A 7778-nucleotide genomic window follows, 5' to 3' on the forward strand; every position below is an offset into this window, starting at 1 on the left:
TCCTCTCTTTGTTTGCAAAGTACTTGTACACTGCACTGTAATGCAACTGTCAAAGTGAAAACATGCTTGTTACAATTTATTCAAATGGAATAGGAATATTTGATACTCAATGTATTTATATTTGGCATTATTTTCAACTAGGCACTGAAGTGATACATTTGATAATCAAACACTTAGTAAGTTAGTATTTAAAAGATATTTCAAATTAGACCGCTATTTAAGACATTTAACGTTTCTTACCTTCTGGTTGTTCTGCACTTTGTTGCAGGTAGAAAGAGCTCAGTCTTTACAATTAGATTTTGGCAAGTCAGGATAGGCCTATGTCTCTATCTCTGGTGAAGTTTGAAGACAAGACTCAGTCTGTCCACTTAATGTTGGTATATCTAGCTGAAAACAGAAATCAACATGACTCAAATAATTTTTTTCATCTTTAAAGCAGAGCATTAAGCTAACTGTGAACAAAAAATAAAATCAATTTGAAATTTGATTGTTTTGAAAAGGCATCTTGACATTGACATAATTTTCTTTGTTCCCTATGCAAATCAATTATAACTAGAAATATATCTCTTTTATTGAGATGATTTTTTTTAAGCTTTTTAAAAAGTTAAAGAAGAAGAAGGAAGATATTTTGGTTTCAGTGAGTCGGCATAAATGATCCATTAAAAATGTAATATTTACATTTTTTTTTCAAATGAACCTTTATTCTTTGAGACATTAACATAAGAACTTGGTACTTATGAGTAAAGACATTTCTAAATAGTTCCTCTTTGACTAGATCTATTTGAAAAGTTTGTTTGCAAAAACCGATAAGTCCATATTTGCCAAATAGAGATATTTGCGATTAAAGGTCAAGAAAAATAAAGAGAATAATAAGACAATTTTTGCTTCTTTTGACCATAACTTCAAAAATGTACCTTTATATGTAGTGACCAATGCATCATTTTAGTGACCAATGCATCATTAGAAGAGTACATGTAAATGATTCACAGATTAGGAGAGGTTGGCAGTCAGGACTGAACACTTTCTCTCTCTCTCTCTCTCTTTTGGGCATATTCGAATGGCAAGATCACTTGGTTGTAGACTCGCTTTTATATAAAACACCTAGGCCTAAATCCTAGACTCTTTTTCTGAACCCACAGGTCTACAAATACCAGAAAGAGTGGAATCAACCTTAGACCTCTGCTCTAGAGACTAATATTAGTCTAGCTAATTCACGTTCGAGCTAATGTTAGGATCTTCTAATGTTAGATCTAACATGAACTTTTTGATCAAAGTTAGCCTACATATATAGTATGATTATTATGCATAGATTTTAGAACCTCTAGATGTCTAAACTTAGGTCTAGCTAGGCCTAGTAAGCTGGGTCTTTACAACAAAACTGCCTAGATATGAGTAGCAGGTTACTACATACTAGAAACCTCTAACGTTAGGTAGAATCAGTGGCCCAGATCTTGACTAAGGTTAGACCTAGATCCTAATTCCAGACGCCAGCTATTTATGCTTCAGACCCCCGGCCCTAGATTTTATATTGTAGGTCTAGTATATTAGACTCTAAACGTTGGTAGATCTACATCTACACCTTCTGTATAGACTACAGGGCCAAAACCATTAAAAATGTACAATTCAGGTTTTGAAATTTTGAAAAAATAATGTTTTCTCAAAAACATTCCGACAACGAAAAATTGCTAGAGGATACACTGAATTTCAACTTAAACAAAAATGAGCAACAAATGTTGCAAACTTTTTATGTTCTGAAATTTGAAGCTGAACATGAAAATTTCACCACTGTAACTTACGTTACTGCGCTTATTTTTCTTTGACCATATTCATTCTGTTTAGGGATGGACAATGCAACTATCCTTCTATTGGTGGATAGTTTCAAAGATATGACCATTCTTATTTCAATGTGCCTGCTATATTTTTCATTCATTTGATGAGTTACTGTAACCGTGAATTAAGATATTGATAGATATGATGGAGGTTGTTAACTATGTAAAGTTAGATTGTTTCCTATATTCTTTTTATTCGTACACATAGAACTTGCAGAAAACTGCCAAATGATTTTAGATGGATTTGTCCTACACATATTCTCAAATAATCTCAATAACCATATGACAAATAAAAATGTGACTGTTTAAACCTTGGTAACGTTTGTTACGCATATGAGTCACGTATGTTACATAAATATATTAAACACTAAAAAAGAAGATAAATTTTAAGAGTTCTAATAAATATCAAGAGTACCAGCGTTGCAAGACCTTCAGTACTTCTGGAAGCAGATTTATTTAATTGCCGTCTGATGTTATCGTCCTTATAGTATAATCTACCATACATTTGGCCTAATATGAAAAATTGGAATAAGATATTTAAATTTCAAGAGTTTATTTTGTCTGAATATTATGAGTTTCACTGCAAAATTACCTGTTGAAGTGCCCTGTTTAAAACCAAAGGAATGCATTTATATAAGAGTCACTAAAGACATTGTCAAGAACCCCTTAAATGTATCAGTGTGTACTTTAAACAATTATTGTAACGTATGTTTCAAATGTTTCCAGATTGAAATATTTATCACTCGAAAGTGGAGATGCATTGGAAAGTGCATTAAAAAAGAATGATGCATCGCCAAACAACATTGCACAGTGTGAGTGCACAAGCTGGTCAGCACTTAACTGTTTAGCATATCAAAGTTTACATCAATAAGGTATCAGGCATAAGAGTGAACAATGTGAAATAAATCACAGCGAGCCCATGAAGTTTAAAATGCAAACACCAGTACTGCTTTATGATTAATAATGCATGATTATCACGAGTTTCATTAATGAACAAACCATGCATTAGTGTTGCTTAAAACGTACAGATTTCTTGGCACATTATTCAATAATGTGCCATGGTAAGTTTTAAGCAACAATAATGCATGGTTTTGGTAATAGTCACAAAAATACAGAATTATGAACAATTTAAGAGTGGTCACGTAAATAGACAGCTTTCTCACGGTTTTAGATTGAGAGTATAACTGACCTATGACACACTAGTCTATAAAGACAACAATGATAAACACAAAAAGGCGCACCTTTCATAATTTGGATGCCCCCTTGTTTTGTTCTTTTTTTGGGGGGGGGGTGGAAGAGGCAATGGAAAACACATAGAAATGTCAGAAGAACAAATTGCAATTCTTCTATTTCCATTACATAGAATAAAAGTTCGGTGACATATAAAATGTCTTCAATGTATATTACATCATTGTAAAAGACAACTGTAAACTCACAATCTGGTATTTTTCTGCAAAAGGCAACTTTCAATAAAAGGTATAATGGGTAAGCCAGTGTAGGAGAGAATAATGCAAAAGTGGCGAGTTGTATGAAAGTGAAATTATATAAAATTTGGTATAAGAGCGTTAATATGACGCTTTCTTCTATTTTCTTGGTTAAACATCATATTTTCATTAATATCTCGGAAGAGTTTAGATTGGGTAGAAACTTTTATGAATGATTTTGGGTGCATAAACAAGGAAATTTACATACATTTCATCCTTTCAATTTGATGTCTACAAGCCAACACTTTTATCCAGTACCTTTCATTGTAAAGCATACATAAGTATACATCACTAGCAAATTTTTAAATTTGTGAATCAATTTCCTTGTCAATCCTTGTCAATCAAGTCGACATTATCACCTTCATTCACCCTTTGCTGAGATCGGTTTAAGTCTTCTTTTATTTTCTTGCCGAAGGCTCTGTGCTTTTTAACTCTTTCATTTTTTTATCTGCGCTCTTGTTTTCCCAACTCTTAAAATTTTCCACAGGAACGTAATACTTTTGTACACGTTGTTTCTCGGATTTACTTTCTAAAAAAAGTCAAGTGAAAGTATTCACTCTTAACGGGGTGAATAAAAAAAAGAGTGAATTTAGAGTGAAAATGTTCATTTTCACTCTTTTTAGAGTGACCTCAGGGACCACTCCTAAATCTTCGAGTGATCCCTGAGCTCACCCCAAAATGAGTGAAAATGAACTTTTTTCACTCAAAATTCATTCCAATTTTACTCTAAATTCACTCTTTTTTGTATTCACTCCATGAAGAGTGAATATTTTCACTCAATTTTTTAAGAGAGTAAGGAAGGCTTCTTCTCCAATCTTTTCCTTTTTCCTTCTTCAGTAATCGGCCTGAATCTTGGCTCTTGATTTTCCCATTTTGACCTCTTGGAACCCAAGGAGTAATGATAAGATTCCCTTCACAGAGAAATAAGAAAATCTATACTGCAAATCAGTAATAAGATATTCTTACATAATTACGTAACCTACGTTACATCTAATTTCAAGGAATGAAGTGTCACATAATGAATTTGGTAGACTACAATCACTATAACTTTGAAGTAAATGATATGATAATTAAAATGAAAACCATTATTTTCATCATTCATATATCATTAACATACATATTGGATTGATTTTGATAGAGTGATTGAAACCTACGTTACCAGGGTATTCAGGGCCTCATTGACAATGATTATCGCCAAAAAGAATGGTTAGTTCGAGCCTAAAAGTGAAATATGTTTTTCATCTGTTTATTTATGGATATTAGTCTTTTTTAGGATAAAGCTTTGGTGAAAAGTACGACAGTGTACATGCAGATGTAAAATTGAAACCTACGTTACCTTAAGTGAAACCTACGTTACAACATTGACCCTATGTTTAGGTACCTTAATGTTGTATAAATATCTGAGTGAGATGTAAACTTGTTATTCTCCTCGACAAAGCAAACACCAAAGTACTTGCTTATGGTAAAAAAGTACCAATATTTGAACGTAATTACGCTAAACATGACTTTGAAAATATATATACCGTTCGCTCAGATACTGAGAAAGATCTCGTGCAGTCCATTCCCTGTGAGTCGTCAACGTGATGCGCCATTTTGTCGAAAGGACTGTTTCTAAGCAACTATGGAGTAAGATGATTCTAGATAGCACTTGTTATCGATGAATGGTTGCAATGTTAGTGAATCTAATTAAGATTATTTTTTTCGGGGGTAACGTATGTTTCAGTAACGTAAGTTAAATCTGACCTTCGATGTGACTTTTTCAAGCGATTAGTAATGGCTCATAATTGAAAACTCAGTGGAGAGATTGGGGTACCGTATGCCTATGTTTGGTATCTTCCTTGTAACATTTTCATTTTTAATTTTCCATAGCGGTGGTAACGTATGTTTCATTTCTTAACCATACGGTCTGAAACATGTTAGTGCTTAAAGCTTTTTCTCTGCAGCAGATAACCAGGTGGCACAACTATTGTTTACAGCATTGGACGAGACATTTTCTAAGTTTTTAGGACAGATAATTCACAATTTCAACCACAGGGAATGTTTTAAAGGAAAACTTAAAATCATGGTAACGTATGTTTCACAGGCCTTTGCGACAATTTTGACTTGTAAAATAATTCAACTGAATAGTTTTCAATTATATTTCTTTTCATTCTAACGTGTTGGCAAATGACTTAATTTGCCTTAGAACAAGTTTTAATGAAAAAAGATCATGCTTTCATTTGCATAATAGTAACATATCGGCAAAACTATTAATTTGCGACATGCTGTTTTTGGCGGGTTTACCATCTTTATGAATGCATAACTTCCGAAAGAATCATAACTGGATGTTCAAATTCTCGGCAGTTCTAGTTAACAATGTACTAACGGTAATTATTACCCGAAACTTATGACAATCGGTCGTTGCTTTATTTTTTCTTTGGTAAAACTATTGCGACAGGTATTTCACTAAATTGTACATATTTAGTGGTTTTGAACCTACAGCCCCTTGCCCTGGACCGGGCTCTAGCCCTACAAATACATCTAACCAGCGCAGTAACGTTAGTAGTAGTGGGCCTGTACTGTCCACGTTATACAACTGCTACTGTGCTAACGTTAGGTGTTAAGTTCATTGTGATTACACTATCATAGGGCCTAGCCCGATTGAATTGTTTTGGCATAATAACAGGCGTAGCCGTACATTCTAACACTAACACTATTAAACGTTAGAGTAACACTACCCCTACTAGCTAGAATGTCTAACTCTAACGTTAGTATTAACAGTTTAGAGAGAGTGTAACCGTTAGATAGATTAGACCTAACAGTAGACGAGGATTCAGTCCAACTGCATGTGATGAGGCCATAGATTACAAACCTAGATCGAACGAACAAGACACCTAAATCTAGACGTAGACCTAATGTTTGTTAGGCCTCTTTTCGCACCGTGTCAAGACGTGCTTTACGGAATAATCGGTGTTCCACTAACAAGCACCGCCGGCACGGTCGGGTGGCGGCCCGGGGGTTGGTAGGCATGCCCGCGCCCACGGGATCGGTGCGAAATACATTAATTAAAGACATCGGCCTAACGTAGTACTAGCGCTTGAACCTTGATATTAACCAAGTCTCAGATCAAAGTTGTATATCTGACTGTTAGATCAAAACAGATTTTTAAGTTCCGTTATGCAGTGCAATAAAGAACTATGTATTTATTTACTAAGTTACTTACATTCGAAGGAAATAGTCCATTTTTCAGTCACCACGTTTCCAACTCAACGACCGAAACATGCAGCTCTCGCGCGAGAGATTTTACCTGTAGCTAGCTCGTAGGGGTAGACGTACGCACACGTATTAAGTATTCGCGCACACACAAGCTGCGCGGGGCTACTGGAAAATGCTCGAAAATGCATTTTCTGAGTCCTGCAAGTTCAGAGTTTTGATTAAAAGTAAAGATTTCTTCAAGAAAACTAGAAATAATATTGACACATTCAATTAAAGAAGCACTTTTAGTTTCATAAAACATTAAATTACTTTTGGAAGATCATCTAATTAGCTTGGAAAAACAAACTTTGCAGAACGTTAATTAATCTGTGAATATTATTTCGAGAAAACAACACCCAAACATTTGAGAGCCCCATATATGGCTGTACAAAATGACTTTTTATATTGCTAAGGAAACACATTTAAATTGCAATTTCATTAAAAGGGACAATTGAAACTCATGATCTTTCAAATATCAATTGAATGCAAGCAAAAAATAAAAATCGTGATTTTTGACATGCTTCTGAATTTTGTGCTAAAAAATGACATTTTTCGGCAAAAACGCGTGTGACATCCGGCCGTACGCTATTCCTTAGTATTTTTGCAAGACTTTCAGTATGAGAACGGAGCATTAACAAAAAATGCCGTCGAATCCTTATCTAGAGCCTTTTTTGAGGTTTGGCTGGTCTACTAGGAGGCGTTGATGTTATTCCTTAACGTGTCACTCATATGAAGAGATCAAACAGCTTCTATACAATACGCGAAATTGTATAAAGCAAAACCACAGATTCAATTCCTTTGAGAAAAATGCTATCTCTTAGACTCGATATTAACAATTTGTCGACTATCCCTCACTGTGTTAGTCGTTATTTACTTTCCTATATATTTATTTTGTGGTCATAAATATGATGTTGGTGACTTTGACCATTTTGTTTATCACAAAGCTTACAAACTTGCCGTATTTTACATAGTTATTTACATAATCCTCAGTTATGTTTCGTGACGAAGAGCGAAGTAAGTTATACTTGTATATTACACAAAATTCAAATTCTTCATCGTCTATTAGATATTTCGATTTTTCGAAAGACATAAGTTCTGTCACATGAATGCATGTTAATCAACTAGATGGCATTGAAATCTGGCTAAAATACGCAACTTTCTGTTCTGTAAAATAACTGTTTCAAGTTAGAGGTACACTGAAATTTCGCAAAAACAACCAGGGGCAACCTAG

This window comes from Diadema antillarum, unplaced genomic scaffold (assembly GCF_040938485.1).
Source record: "Diadema antillarum isolate AM-2024a unplaced genomic scaffold, OU_Dant_1.0 seq00000822_RagTag, whole genome shotgun sequence".
NCBI classification, from domain to species: Eukaryota; Metazoa; Echinodermata; class Echinoidea; order Diadematoida; family Diadematidae; genus Diadema; species Diadema antillarum.